Below are 15966 nucleotides of genomic sequence, written 5' to 3'. Positions count from 1 at the left end.
TCTGTCCCACAGGTCTCTCAAGAAGCATAAAAAATACAACACTGGAACATTCAGTGGTAACAGGTGATTATACAAATGATTATTCTTCTGAACTGTTATGCAGTAGGCATATATAAGTAAACAAAATCCAGCTTGCTCTAGTCAGTCTCTTCAGATGGCCATATTCAGAATTTTAATGCTGTGTTTGCCTCTGCATTGATGAGTAACAGTGAACTAGCAACTGAGCTATTCTATGCCCATTCAAATATATAAAACCATTGACAAAGGACCAGTATTTTAAGAGCTTGATGCCCTCTTCATGAAGCAGTATCAATATATGTTTTCTAATTTCTGTATCACTGTAAAACCCATAGAACATAAAATTTATAATGTTAACCAATTTTAAATGCGCACTTAAGTGGTATTAAATATATTCATATTGTTGTGTAACTCTCAACACCATCCACATCCAGAACACTTTTCATAAAATATGGAATGTTTCCTGAATCTGTATGACATCACTGAGTACGGGTCATGCTAATCTTTTCTGTATTGTTCAATATTAGAATATGCACTGCTTCAGTGAGCACTGACACACATTTTAATGAAAACACTTACAGAAAGGAATAAAAAGTACAGAGATGGTGACTCTGAAAGACAAGCAAGATTCACTTGATGATGATTGTAAAACTAAGGGCTTTGATCCATTCTATACTTCTCCCTCTCAGAGTATTGACACATGGAAAGTGACTACAATACCTTCTGATTCTACACACAGGGATAGAATACAGGGATAGATTATTTGATCCAAAATGACCATTGCTGTATTCTCCCAATTTATCTAGTTAAAAAGGAAACAACGGAAAAATAACTCAAATCTAGGTTGAGTTCTTACTTTATGCCAGACACTATGCTAAGTCATGCACAATGCATTTCCAGCTTACTTCAAAAAGAAAATGTCTTATTTTCATTTTAAAGACAGTAAGACTAAAATTCAGATATGGTAGTATAATTAACTACACATGGTCTCACAACCAGTAAGATGTGGGTGAAAGATACGGCTCTGGGTTAGCTTGCCCACACAGCCCTTGCTCTTAATTTCTGTGATCTGTTGTCTAAAGGTGACCACATCTGCCCCCAATTTTTTCAGTTTATGGCCTCAGACAGCCTCCCCAAACATACCCTGTTCTGCGTTCTTCTGAACACATTCTTTTGGCTTGTGCAAACATTTATATGCTGAACAATGCTACTTACCTCATCCAAGTTTTGTGTTGAACTCTCACAATGATTTCTAAATGTTTGCAAGCAAAACATTTTCTTGATAGCTACAGTCAAGATTTGTGGTTTGGGAGGATAGGGAAAGATTTCATCAATATTCTTTGGTGCAGTTTCTGTGTATTCAGGCTTACAATTTGCTGACTTCTAGAACGATGGTTTGAAATTAGAACATCTCTTGAAAGAAAGCTGCTGTGCCAGAAGACATCACAGAATTCCATTTCAGCTCTGATGTACAAACATTCCTGCAGCTCCAATCTGATCCTCACACTTGTTATGGACTAAGTGCCTGCCTGCATACATGAGTGCTCAGTTGCGTCTGACTCTTTTTGACCCTATGGACTGTAGCCCACCAGGCTTCTCTGTCAATGGGATTTTCCAGTAGGGTGCCATCTAGAATTGGCCCTAATGTAGCTTTCATTCACTAATTCAGGAAGCCCTTAAATATTTGTAAGCTGTTGGTGAGGTTTTAGCTTGTTTTGTTTAGACTCTTGTTTGTGGGCTCTCCTCACCCAACGCTCCCCCTGTTGTTACCTGCCAGGAACTCTTTGCTGTGGCAAGGGCATGGCTTTTGGAAGACACCCCTGACCCAGGTTTGATGTTGAGTTTTTCACTTTTTGCACCTAATGCACAATGATGTTCAACTTTTTTTTTTTAAATTTTGAAGAGTACAGATATAATTTTAGATTTACCTGTGATCCAGTAGACATTTATACAGTTGAGAAATGCTTCATATTTGTTGGGGGAAGGGTAGAGGAGATTGGTAAATGGCTTTAATCTTTTTTTTTTTAAGATTTTTTTTGTTGTGGACTATTTTTATAGTCTTAATTGAATTTGTTACAATATTGCTTCTGGTTTCCGTTTTGATTTTTGGCTGCAAGGCATGTGGGATCTCAGCTCCCTGACCAGGGGTTGAACCTGCACCCCTTTCAATGGAAGGCAAAATCTTAACCAGTGGACCAACAGGGAAGTAAGTCCCTAGGGAATTTAATCTTATGCCAACAAAGTTATGTGACAAAATAAGTGGATCTTGGTGAGTTTCATGTTCCCTCTTGCTTCCTTCCTTTCCACACTCCTTTTCTTTTCTTCCCTGAGCTTTCTCCCCCAGCAGAACCTGACCAGCCAGAGACAATACCCTGCAGTTCAGGTTAGATGCATGTGGGCAGGAGGATGGAAGAATGGCTTTCCTAATCCCTTTCCTTTTACTCCCCTCTTTTCACACTGGGTTCTGTGCTATTGGAAAACATGTCTCAACATGGAGGCCCCCTCAGACAACTTTACTGTCTCAGAAGCCAGGCTGGCTTTTCCCTTCATTTACAATTTTGTAAATTCTGAGATAACTGATTTTTATTTATTTAAGAAAATGTGGTACAAGCATACCATCAAGTATGATTTGGCCTTAAGAAAGAAGGAAATTCTGCAATATGCAACCACATGGATGAATCTTGAGGACATGAAAGAGAAAGTGAAGAAGCTCAGTCATGTCCGACTCTGTGTGACCCCATGGTCTGCAGCCTACCACACTATAATCCATGGGATTTTCCAGGCAAGAGTACTGGAGTCGGCTGCCATTTCCTTCTCCAGTGTATCTTCCCAACCCAGGGATCAAACCCAGGTCTCCCGCATTGTAGGCAGACGTTTTACCATCTGAACCACCAGGGAAGCCTTTGCTAAGTGAAATAAGCCAATCACAGAAAGGCAAATACTGCATAAATCTACTTGCATAAAGTAAATCAGAAACCAACGCAATATTTTAAAGCAACTATCTTTCAATTAAAAATACACAAATTAAAAAATAAAGTAAGTCAAATTCATAGAACCAAAGAGTAGAATGGTGGGACTGGAGGAAGGAGGAAACGGGGAGTTACTGCAAAAAAGTTTCAGCAACGCAAGATGGATAAGTTCTGGAGCCCTGGTGTACACGTTGCATCTATAGTCAACAATGCTGTATTATACGTTCAAAAGAGCTTCCCTGGTGGCTCAGAGGCAAAGAGTCTGTCTGCAGTGCAGGAGACAGTTTCAATCCCTGGTTTGGGAAGATCTCCTGGAGAAGGAAACGGTAACCCACTCCAGCATACTTGCCTGGGAAATCCCATGGATAGGAGAACCTGGAGGGCTACTGTCCATGAGGTCATGAAAGAGTTGGACATGATTTAGCAACTAAACAACAATAACAACACTCTCATAAATTTGCTATGAGGCAGGATATCATGTTGTGTTCTTGCCAAAATAAAGAAAATTAAACAATAACAACAACAAAAAATAGCTGCTTTTTTAAAATCTAGATTTCCAGTGAAGAATGCTAGACTGCACTTGAGTGGTGCTTAAACTTTCCAATGCATCTGGTCTCTCTAATCTAGCAGTTTTTCACACCCAGAAAGTAATTTAACTGTGTGAAGCTGAAGAGCTGACTTTCTAGTGCTTGGTGAGCTCTTTTAAATTATGTTACCCAGAAAAAATTTCTGACTAAGTACCATAAGCTAAACACATCTTAAAATCTGGGCTGCTGCTTAAATGAATAAACTTTTGAATGCTTAAAGATATGATATTTCCCAAGTTATCATTTAGGAGATTACTACTTTGAATTTTGTCCCCCTAACTTTCAATTATTTTCAATTGCCAAATATAATTCTTGATAAAGCAGACAATATTTCTTCAACATGAGCAGTTCTTAATGTCTTCAGCTTATAATTTTGTGGCCTCAATTTTAATTGTAATTTGTGTTTTCTGAGCCAGAATAGTTTAAAATGAGCACAAAAGTTTCCATTGTTTAGTGTCCTACAAAATGAATATGCCTGAGTTGCTGTCATTAAGAGCCTTACATGGGTCAGGTTTTGTTATTGTCTCCCCTCTTCCCTCCAACCCAACTTTTTATTTGTTAGCATGAGTGAGCTAAGAAGCAGCAACTATTATTTGACCAATTTACTTAAATAGAAAATGAATGACTATGTGTCTCCTAGAAAGATGGCTGGATGTGTTTTTAAATTCTGAATGCTACAACTAAATTTAGCCAAAGTGCATTGCTTTCTGAATGCTTCCAAAATGGAACACTGTGCTTTGATTGTTGCTTTTGGAGTCTCATTAAGACTCTAAAAGGTCAAAGGAGTAAAGACTGGAGCAAAATACATTCATTTGCAATACATACAGCACAATAAAAATGTAGAAATCAGCTACATATGTGATGTGGTTTTCTTCCAGGGTATTTGTATAATAGAGGCCTGTTTTTGTGGTTAGCTGATAAGTCTAAATGGTTACATTTATTCGACCAAATGTCTACAGTGTTGTTACTAGTGGAGAAACATTTCAGATTGCCAAATGTTTGTTTCATAATTTAATTTCTGAACAGAGGGTGATGTTGGAATTAGATATTTTTCCCATAAAGTGAGATGGCTATCTCCATAGCAGACAGGTTTTTACTTTCTTAAGAGACAGACATTTTTATAAGACTTCTGCTCTAACACACACTTTAAAAATTTCATGAGGGGAGGAGAGAATGGGATAACTTTGGCCCCTGAAAAGTTGCCTGTGAAGGATGACATCAGATCTTGACAAAGAATACAAACTAACTTAAAACTCAGTTTTCCCAGAAGAGTCTTCTCTAGCTTGAAATTCAATTTTCTCAGGTACATTTCAGTAATTTGTTTCTGCCAGTAATAAGGAGATTATTTTCATGTGAATGTGATGATATCCTATAGAGGAATCAGTGGGAGTGTTCCTTTAATTTGAATTTAGACTTTTCTCTAACATATTAAGAGGACAGAATAATTTTTTAATATCTTGCTCCTTGGTTTTCCACATTTTAGATTTTAGCAATTATTTTCTTTGGCTCCTGAATATCTCAAAAATTATATTGAAGTAACCTCATAACTTTCCTTTTTGTGTCCGTAACTGATTGCTATAGTATTTCTTATAAGGATTAAGAAATACCATAGTCCAGGCACTTGTCCAGGTGCTAGCAACTCATCAGTGCACGTGTGCTCAAACACGTCAATCACGTCTGACTCTTTGCGATCCTATGGACTGTAGCCTGACAGGCTCCTCTGTCCATGGGACTCTCTGGGCAAGAATACCGTAGAGGGTTGCCATGCCCTCCTCCAGGGGATTTTCTGAACCAGAGATTGAACCAGCATCTCCTGAGTCTCCTGCATTGCAGGCAGATTCTTTACCCACTGAGCCACTTGGGAAACTCCCCAAAATTCCATAAATGAAATACAAATAAAAATCTCTGCCTATAGGGCCTTTCCTTTCTGTATATGTATTTATACTTAAGTTTATTTTTTCCAGCTCGCCCTGCCCCAAGCTTCAATAAAAAATTTCCAAACTTTTCACCAATCTTACAATTTTAAAGATTGTAAACTTTTGGAAGAAATGGCTATGAATTACTTTCAATCTGAGGATACAGTGTCTCTGGTACTCTTTGGAGCTGAGAACTAAATCAATGTTATTTACTGTTTTTATCAATGGAAAGGTCAGTGTTTCTTAAAAATTGTATCCTTTGGACCACTGCTGTCAGAATCCCTTTTAGGCAGCAGTCACAGTCCCTGGTGGCTCAGAGGTTAAAGCATCTGCCTGCAATGTGGGAGACCTGAGTTCGATCCCTGGATCAGGAAGATCCCCTGGAGAAGGAAATGGCAACCCACTCCAGTACTCTTGCCTGGAGAATCCCATGGACCGAGAAGCCTGGTGGGCTACAGTCCACGGGGTCGCAAAGAGTCGGACATGACTAAGTGACTTCACTTTCAATTTTTCACTTTCACAATCCCTGAGACCCACCTCATAGCTCCAGATTCAGGATTCAGGGTGAGGATCAGGAATTTACATTTTAAAGAAGCAGTCTAAGTGACCCCTACACATGCTGACAACTAAAAATTAAGTACTAATTTAGACAAAGAGCTGAAGAACGCGAATCTTAAATTAGAAAATGACCATAAGCAATTGTACGAAAAGGATTGACCTTGTGTGTGCTCAGTACTTAACATGGGGCGAAAGGGCAAAAGAAGTTGTCTTTCAGAAACAACTGGCGCCCGACTTTCTCCTGGGGAGAAGACTGTTTCTTGGTAAGGAAAACTTCGATTCTGCTTGGAGAGAGAACATAAGCCAAGGAGAATAAAGGTCACTGAGGCACAAAGAGAAAACAAAACTGAAACAAGATTGGAGGTGGGGAGACGGAAGAGAGGAACAGAACCACACATCTCGGGGGAGGCTGGCGACTGGAGGAAATGGCCTCAGTTCAGGTCAGTCTCTCAGTCGTGTCCGACTCTTTGCGACCTCATGAACCGCAGCAGGCCAGGCCTCCCTGTCCATCACCAACTCCCGGAGCTCACTCAGACTCACGTCCATCGAGTCAGTGATGCCATCCAGCCATCTCATCCTCTGTCGTCCCCTTCTCCTCCCTAGCAGATGTCTAAGACACGTTTTAGGCATTTGTGTGCTTGTGATATCAACTCTTTTTTTTTCTTCTCAAATACTCAGTTATGGCTGTTACACACACAAAAGCCTGATGTGAGTGGTTTTCATGGGAAACAAATTAAATCAGTGGAGGGCTGCATTGAGGTTAAAGAGGAGCAGTGAGGATGAAGGAACACCTAAGCACCAGAAGCTGGAAAGAAGATGGAGGATTAAGAAGGGAGAAATCAGAGCCAGAAAGCTTCAAGAAATGGCGGGGGGGTTTCAGAAATTCAGAGGAAGACAATTGTCTTCCCACTGAACGAGCAGCTTGAGGTTCAAGCTAATCTCATATAGATCTTGAAGGGCAGGATGAGCAAGTGGACATTTGGTATTATGGTTAAGTTACCATTTTATGTGGTTATGCTTTATCTTTTTGACTAGATTTTGAGTTTCTAATTAGAGTATTCTTGTCTTTTTTTAAATTATTAATCACTTTTATGCATGGTATATTTTACACACTATATGCTGCCACATATTTATTGAAATGTTTTGTGCTATAAAGTGAAAAATGTAGTGGATTGTGAATAAAAAAGTGTCCTAGATTTAAGATCTTTCCTTTATTCCCTTGTGGACCTTTTAAGTTCTGGGCCCTTAAGTCTTACAGACACTTTTAGAAAGTAACTTGTTTGCGCCTTTATTTCTAGAATGTCTGAGTTATTTAATATTTACCATTTCAGTGGAATGAAATGCCATTTCTTGAAAATAACATCTATAAACTACTTTTCTCTATGAAAATATATGATAGTTTAATTTCCTGAAGTTAGTTTAATTTCCAAGCAAGTATTTCAGATCTCATATATGCTCTGAAGCCTTATGATTATTTTAACTTTGTGACTTAAAAATTTGTGGCTAGCTCACTACATTTTTAATGCTGGAAGTACATTTATTTTCCTATGAGGATTCTAAATATTTAGAATAATAGTACTTGGCATCTAGAATATTTTTTGGAGAAGGCATTAAAAACTACTACTTGCACTTATTATGGGTAAAAAAAAAATCAAAGCACAAACAAGTGGGTAAAGTACAGAATGGTGTTTTATCTTTCAAATTCTGGTCATAACTCTAACAGTAATTTCTGTGCAGTGAGAAGTTCCCTTTAAATTTTTTTCATCTGCAAGAAAGTTTTTGTGTTGCCCTTATTCATATTGTGTAAGTCTTTACAACAAGGACTTGAAATAACTTACAGCCGTTCCGTTCCTCAGCAACCCCAAAAGATTGATCCTTGGACCCCTAGAGATGTTATAATCAACAGATGCTCAAGTTCCTTATAGAAAATGGCACATTGTCTCTGTATAATCCATGCACATCCTCCTACATAATTTTATCATCTCTAGACTACTTATAATACATAATGCAATGTAAATGCTATGTAAATAATTGTAAATACAATGTAAATGCTATGTAAATAGTTGCTGAGCATGCAGCAAATTCAAGTTTTGCTTTTTTGGAACTTTTTTGATGTTTTTTTTCCTGAATATTGTTGATGTATATTTGGTTGAACTGAAAGATGTGTAAACGGTGGACACCAAGGCCCAACTGTATATACATATAAGTTATTGACAGTATATTTATATTGTGCTTTTATAACCAACCATTTTGCATGGCAGGGAATATCATTTCCATCTGATACACAAGTGTGGCAGACAGCATTTAGGCTTGCCTCTGATGAATCATGATTCTCTCTTGATTGTTTGAGTGTGGGCTGGACCTAGTGACTCATTTCTAAACAATAGAATATGGCAAAAGTGATATGATATCGCTTTCAAGATTACGTTACAAAGAAAAGGTAGCTGCCATTTTCCATTCCTTTCTTCCTGCCTCATGGGTTGACTCTGAAGGAAAGCAGCTGCTGTGGCAAGGGTCATGTGATAAGGAACTAACATCTCCAGTCAATGGCCAATGAAGACCTAAGATCTGCCAATGGCCATATGGGTGGTTTGGAAGTATCCTCAGCAGAACCTTGATTTAAATACATCTACCTTAGGAAGCATCACTATGAACAAAGCTATTGGAGGTGATGGAATTCCAGTTGAGCTATTTCAAATCCTGAAAGATGATGCTGTGAAAGTGCTGCATGCAATATGCCAGCAAATTTGGAAAACTCAGCAGTGACCACAGGACTGGAAAGTCAGTTTTCATTCCAATCCCAAAGAAAGGCAATGCCAAAGAATGCTCAAACTACCACACAGTTGTACTCATCTCACATGCTAGTAAAGTAATACTTAAAATTCTCCAAGCCAGGCTTCAGCAATACATGAACCGTGAACTTCCTGATGTTCAAGCTGGTTTTAGAAAAGGCAGAGGAACCAGAGATCAAATTGTCAACATCTGCTGGATCTTGGAAAAAGCAAGACAGTTCCAGAAAAACGTCTATTTCTGCTTTATTGACTATGCCAAAGCCTTTGACTGTGTGGATCACAATAAACTGTGGAAAATTCTGAAAGAGATGGGAATACCAGACCACCTGACCTGCCTCTTGAGAAACCTGCATGTAGGCCAGGAAGCAACAATTCGAACTGGACATGGAAAAACAAACTGGTTCGAAATAGGAAAAGGAGTACGTCAAGGCTGTATATTGTCACCCTGCTTATTTAACTTCTATGCAGAGTACATCATGAGAAACGCTGGGCTAGAAGAAGCACAAGCTGGACTCAAGATTGCTGGGAGAAATATCAATAACTTCAGATATGCAGATGACACCACCCTTATTGCAGAAAGTGAAGAAGAACTAAAGAGCCTCTTGATGAAAGTAAAAGAGGACAGTGAAAAAGTTGGCTTAAAGCTCAACATTCAGAAAACGAAGATCATGGCATCTGGTCCCATCACTTCATGGGAAATAAATGGGGAAACAGTAGAAACAGTGGCTGACTTTATTTTTCTGGGCTCCAAAATCACTGCAGATGGTGACTGCAGCCATGAAATTAAGAGATGCTTACTCCTTGGAAGGAAAGTTATGACCAACCTAGACAGCATATTAAAAAGTAGAGACATTACTTTGTCCACAAAGGTCCATCTAGTCAAGGCTATGGTTTTTCCAGTGGTCATGTATGGATGTGAGGTGGACTCTAAAGAACACTGAGTGCCAAAGAATTGATGCTTTTGAACTGTGCTGTTGCAGAAGACTCTTGAGACTCCCTTGAACTGATTTCCTTTAGGATGTTCATTGGAAGGACTGATGCTGAAGCTGAAGCTCCAATACTTTGGCCATCTGATGCGAAGAACCAACTCATTTGAAAAGACCCTGATGCTGAGAAAGATTGAAGGCGGGAGGAGAAGGGGACAACAGAGGATGAGATGGTTGGATGGCATCACCGACTTGATGGACAAGAGTTTGAGTAAGCTCTGGAATTTGGTGATGGACAGGGAAACATGGCATCCTGCAGTCCATGGGGTCACAAAGAGTGACACAACTGAGCAACTGAACTGAACTGAATTCATGAAGAAACAGTCCCCAAAATGTCATCTGATTTGAACAGGGAATCATGTAAAGAATTGAAAATTTAAAGGTTTTCAGAGCACTTGGTCAGAGAAGCGCTCCCTTCTCTGGGAGAAGGTGGTATTGAAGATACCTAAATGAAGTGAGGCAAGTGGACCTTTGGGGAGTAAGCGTGTAGGCAGAGAGATTGGCAAGGGCAAATGTTCTGTCATGAGAACACTGGGTCAGCATCAAGACCAATGTAGAGGGACTTCCCCAGTGGTTCAGGGGTTAAGACGTCACCTTCCAGTGTAGGGGTTGTGGGTTCAATCCCTGGTTGGGGAGCTAAGATCACACACACCTCACAGCCAAAAAACCAAAATAGAAGCAATATAGTAACTAATTCAATGAAGACTTTAAAAATGGTTCACATAAATAATCTTAAAAAAAAAAAAAACCCAAAAACTGTAGACAGAAGAGCAAACTAGAGAAAGATGTAGGGATGAAGTTAAAGAGATAGAGGTCAGATTATGCAGAGCTTCCTAGCCACGGCAAGGACTTGGAATTTTGTTCTAAATCTAACTGGGAAGACATTAGGGTATTTTAAACAGAGAAGTGATATGATTTGATGCACTTCTTAATATTTGTGGAGAATGGAAAGAGAAACAACAGGATAAGTAAAGCCTCAGTAAAAAGATTTATCAAAGTGTATAACTTGCCTAGATGAGTGATAATGATGGCCTGGACTAGAGGTAGGAGTGAAATGGTAATAAATGGTAGAATGAGTGCATGGAAATTGAAGTCATTTTCATTTCTGGTTGCTTCTATCGACATTTTATCAAAGAGCATGCACTTTTGGAAAGGAGGTTTAACTATTACCAGAGCACCATCTAGGTTTTTGATCACTGGACCTTAATAGGTTTTAAATTATGGCTGTGCTCTGCTTTAACCAAATTCAATGAGCAGTCTTGACTGAGGGCACTCAGGCATTAGAGAAGCCTTTGAATCAAGGTATGTCTAAAGGCATAATCCAAGTGAGGCTTCCCTTTAGATTTTGAGCGGATGACCACAATTGTTGAAAAGAGTCAAACATTTCTTTGCTTCTGCCCTACACAAACTGAAGTTGGTTTTTGTTTTCCTCTCATTATCCTTTTGACCAACCTTCTTGGGAGATCTCAGAGAACTCTCCGATCATTTCACTTTTTATAATTTTTCTTTTTCTAAGATCACACACACACACGGAGAAATAGCACAAATTATATTTGATTTTGTTGTGTATGAGAACACATGTTCTTAAATAATATGGACAGACTGTCTAAGTTTGGATGTTGGTTGAGATTCCCAGGGAGCTGAACACTGGCACTTTTATTTTGAAATGTCCTGTTGCTGCCTAATCAGCATTAACCTCCCATTTTCTCCTCAAAGGTGAACTGGAGTCTTTCATTCTTTACATCTGTCCCTCTAGGGAGCCTAGAGTTGAACATGGTTCAGGAGAGCTCTTTGTGTACTTGATTTCTTCACAAGCTTTATTTTGGAGAGAAAAAAACGTAAATGCTTATCCAGTAATTTTGAGTCTTTTCATCTTAAAGCAAGAAATTATATGGTAAAATTTCAGTAAGCGACACTGATAAATATTTTCCTTTTGTTAGGTGTAATTGACTTTTTTCAGATTTCAGAAATAAGGTTTAATATGTATTCAGTATAAACAATATGAAACATTCATTTGTCTATGGGGTATGATTCAGATTTAAAGTAAAACATTTAAAACCCACAGATCAAATTCCTCAATAATAAGTTCATATAACTATGGATTTTAAAATAAATATAGTTTTGAGAATGAAATGAATGATATTTGAGAAGTTACTGATTATTTATACAAGGCATTATTTATATTAAATATTTTATGCTATCATAAGCAAAATAAGTCAAAGATAAATATTATATGATAGAGCTTCCTTGGTGGCTCAAATGATAAAGAATCTGCCTGCAATGTAGGAGACCTGGGTTCAATCGCTGGGTCAGGAAGATCCCTGGGAGAAGGAATTGGCAACCCACTCCAGTACTCTTGCCTGGAAAATTCCATGGACAGAGAAGCCTGGCAGGGCTCAAAAAGATCCCTAGCATGGGATCAAAAAGAGTCAGATATGACTGAGTGACTAACTTTCACTTTTCACTGTCTGATGTCACTTATACGTGGAATCCCCAAAATACAAAAAAAACACTAGTGAATATAACAGAATTGCAGCAGACTAACAGATGCAGAAACAGGCCAGTGGTTACCAGGGGGTGAGGAAGGTGCAATACAGGGGTGAGGAAGTGGGAGGTCCAAACTGTTGGATGTAAGGTAAGCTACAAGGGTGTATTGTGTGACACAGGGAATACAACTGATATTTGTAATAACTGTAAATGGAAATTAACCTCTAAAAATTACATTAGGGACTTCCTTGGTGGTCCAGTGGTTAAGAATCTGCCTTGCAATTTAGGGGATGTGGGTTCGATCCCTGGTCAGGGAACTCAGATCACACATGCCACGGGGAAGCTAAGCCAATGTGCCAGGACTACTGAAGCCCGCGTGTCACAGCTAGACAGTCTGTGCACTGAAATGAAAGACCCTGCATGACAAAATGAAATCCCGTGTGCTGCAACTAGTACTCAAAGGAGTCAAATAAATAAATACTAAGAAAATAAAAATTATATTAAAATGCATTTGGTAGCTCTGCTGGTCGGAGAAGGCAATGGCACCCCACTCCAGTACTCTTGCCTGGAAAATCCCGTGGACATAGGAGCCTGGTAGGCTGCAGTCCATGGGGTCGCTAAGAGTCAGACATGACTGAGCGACTTCACTTTCACTTTTCACTTTCATGCATTGGGGAAGGAAATGGCAACCCACTCCAGTGTTCTTGCCTGGAGAATCCCAGGGATGGGGGCGCCTGGTGGGCTGCCATCTCTAGGGTCGCACAGAGTCGGACATGACTGAAGTGACTTAGCAGCAGTAGCAGCAGCAGCTCTGCTGGTAAAGACTCCACCTGTAATGCAGAAGACCCCAGTTTGGTTCCTGGGTCAGGAAGATCCCCTGGAGAAGGGGTAGGCTACTGATTCCAGTATTCCTGTGCTTGCCTTGTGGCCCAGAGGGTAAAGAATCTGCCTGCAATGCGGGAGACCTGGGTTTGATCCCTGGGTTGGGAGGATCCTCTGGAGGAGGGCATGGCAACCCACTCCAGTATTCTTGCTTGGAGAATCCCCATGGACAGAGGAGCCTGGCAGGCTGTGGTCCCTGGAGTCACAAAGAGTCGGACAAGCTTGGGTGACTAAGCACAAGATCTCTCACCCTATTCACCATTCCCTGATTGTCTACTATATTTAACCCACCCCAAATGATGAATGGTCCTGCAAGCAGTTGTCTGAATCTACGGAGCAGGCATTTAACACAAAAAAACCACATTATTTTCTTTCTCTCAGATTTGAGAAACATTATATCATGATGAAAACTGGAATAATTTCAGCCTCAGAAGTGTCCTCTAGAATTCCCACATGTCACAAATTTCCACTTCAGAGTGGAGGTATCATAATTTATAAACTTTTATGGAATAAAAAAGGACTAACCACTACGTTGGATGTTAATAAGATGATGTATATTATTTGTGTTTTTCCTCATTATATAAAAGCAAAGTTTTTTCACTACATTAGCACAGTTAATTTATTATTTTCAAACTAGTGCCTAAACTGCTGGAACACAAAATTAATGGGTTCTTGGAAACCTCTGAATTGCACAAAGTCAATGGTGGTTCTTCCCATCTGTCATCTTACTGTGTAGTATGTCTTCCAGATGCATTAAAACACAAAGATACACACTAAACTTCTTTGCATTCCCATTGGCACTAAGCCAATGGGAAGAGTAGTCAGAAATGAATTTTTTACAAGAAAACTCCAAAACTGGAAGCCCTGATTTAAAATAAACTTGGATGTCACTCAGCTTTGCCAATCAACTCTTTCAGACTGCAAATGACACATTTATTTATAGAGCTATTTAGATAATAATGTAAGAAGGTTTAATCACTTGTTTTCTAAAGTATCACCCAATGTCAGCTCCATGAGTTTGATGACTGCTTATAAAATTATCTATTTGCATCTGTTTTCTGTTGAGATTATTAAATTGGAAATGATAAAAAATAGGTTAATATTCAGCATACACTTGGCTTTGGTCATATTCTGAGAGAAGATTATATTTTGATCCAGAATTATGACACTCAAAGTTATTGAAAATGAATGAATTTCTGGCTCCCATATCTCTTTCCATGATAAAAGAGTGATGGAAAAATTGGGTACGTAATTTTAGTGTTTTATGTTGTCTCGTGTTGGAATTGAACCTAGTTTAGTGTGGGGAGAATCAAAATCACAGCTGAAAGGAGACCAGGTTTGTAGTGGAAAAGCAGTACTACAAACAGCAAGTCCAAAGAATGAGGCAAGCTCAAGAATAGAGGGTTGGGGTGGTGAGAAATGAAATCAGAAAGCTGGAGAAAAAGAAAGTTAGAATGTAGCTTAAGGAATTAGTCCAGTACAGAGGTTTATGACTCCCTGGTGGCTCAGATAGTAAAGCGTCTGCCTACAATGCAGGAGACCTGGGTTCAATCCCTGGGTTGGGAAGAGCCCCTGGAGAAAGAAATGGCAACCCACTCCAGTACTCTTGCCTGGAAAATCCCATGGATGGAGGAGCCTGGTAGGCTACAGTCTATGGGGCCACACAGAGTTGTACAGGGCTGAGTGACTTCACACTAAGGAATTAGCCCCCTACAGAGGTTTATGACTAAAGTCAACCATTTTCAGACAGTGCCAGCATTATTCTGCAGCAATGGTGCACATCAAAGTAAGAATGAGGATTTACGGGAACTGTAAAAGCAAGACACAAACCTCCACTATCTCCACTCCTTACCCATTATTGTTGTAGCTCTTTCACTATTTATTTTATTTTTATACAGTATAGCTAAAAATTTAAGTGTCAGGCTAGCTAAAACACCAGGTTTCCCTGACTCTGTCCTAGTCAATGGCTACCTTTTTGTATAGTTACAGTAACATCTCTTTTAACTCTCTGGAGTTTCCCAGTTTGGATGACAAAGTTTATGGTCATTCTAGTGAAGGACAAACATGAGTGCTTTAATGCTTTTTGGATTACATGATTATTATTTTACTTACAATGTCTGTTGAAATCCTTGTAGGAAAAGATTTGTTTGTTTGATCATTCTAGAAAGGGATGAGATATTCCTGGAGAATATTTTTAAAAATAGATAAATCTGATTCTTAAGCATTCAGGACATCAGAGATCCACAGACTATGAGGGTAAGTTTAAGAAAATTGATATAAAGTTAAATTACTTAGTTCCATTTCATTGGACTTTTCCCCCTGAAGTTCAAATATTTTCTTTTGTTTGGAACGTACTCTTCTATTTCTCTGTTTTGCTTGACTCCATGTTGGTGTCCATGGATTAGATAGACAGCCCCTCTCCCCATCTTGAGGAAGGGGCCCCATGTAAGAGATGAGCCTTATCCTTCAACCCTGTCCTGCCCCTCTCAAACTTTTGCAATTGTTCAAGCAGCTGATTTTTAGTAGCTCTCTGTAGTTGAGGGTTTTCTCAGAATCATCCTGTGTCCCAAAGGGAAGGACCTCTAGCAGGAGGGAGATTCAGGCAGATTGGCAGTCTGACCCTCAGGTAGCAGTTTTGAAAATATACAAATGTATGCAGTCCTGTGGTACCCCGAGCTTAAGCCCCACAGGCCACCAGAGTCAGATCTAGAGGTGTCTTCTGGGTGTCAGCGGCAAAAACCAGGGCAGAAGAGGTACTTAAAACCTCCACT

At 39.3% G+C, this 15966-nt stretch overlaps 1 non-coding gene across 1 annotated transcript; it reads right to left on the bottom strand.

Moving 5' to 3' along the window:
* Positions 1-463: 463 nt before the first annotated feature.
* Positions 464-569, bottom strand: LOC138080526 (U6 spliceosomal RNA). Its single transcript, XR_011144985.1, has one exon. It is a non-coding gene; the product is annotated as a U6 spliceosomal RNA (small nuclear RNA).
* Positions 570-15966: the final 15397 nt, after the last annotated feature.

Source organism: Capricornis sumatraensis, chromosome 5 (genome assembly GCF_032405125.1).
Source record: "Capricornis sumatraensis isolate serow.1 chromosome 5, serow.2, whole genome shotgun sequence".
NCBI classification, from domain to species: domain Eukaryota; kingdom Metazoa; phylum Chordata; class Mammalia; order Artiodactyla; family Bovidae; genus Capricornis; species Capricornis sumatraensis.
Note: the sequence above shows the minus strand (reverse complement) of the source record. Positions and strands in the feature narration are given on the sequence as shown.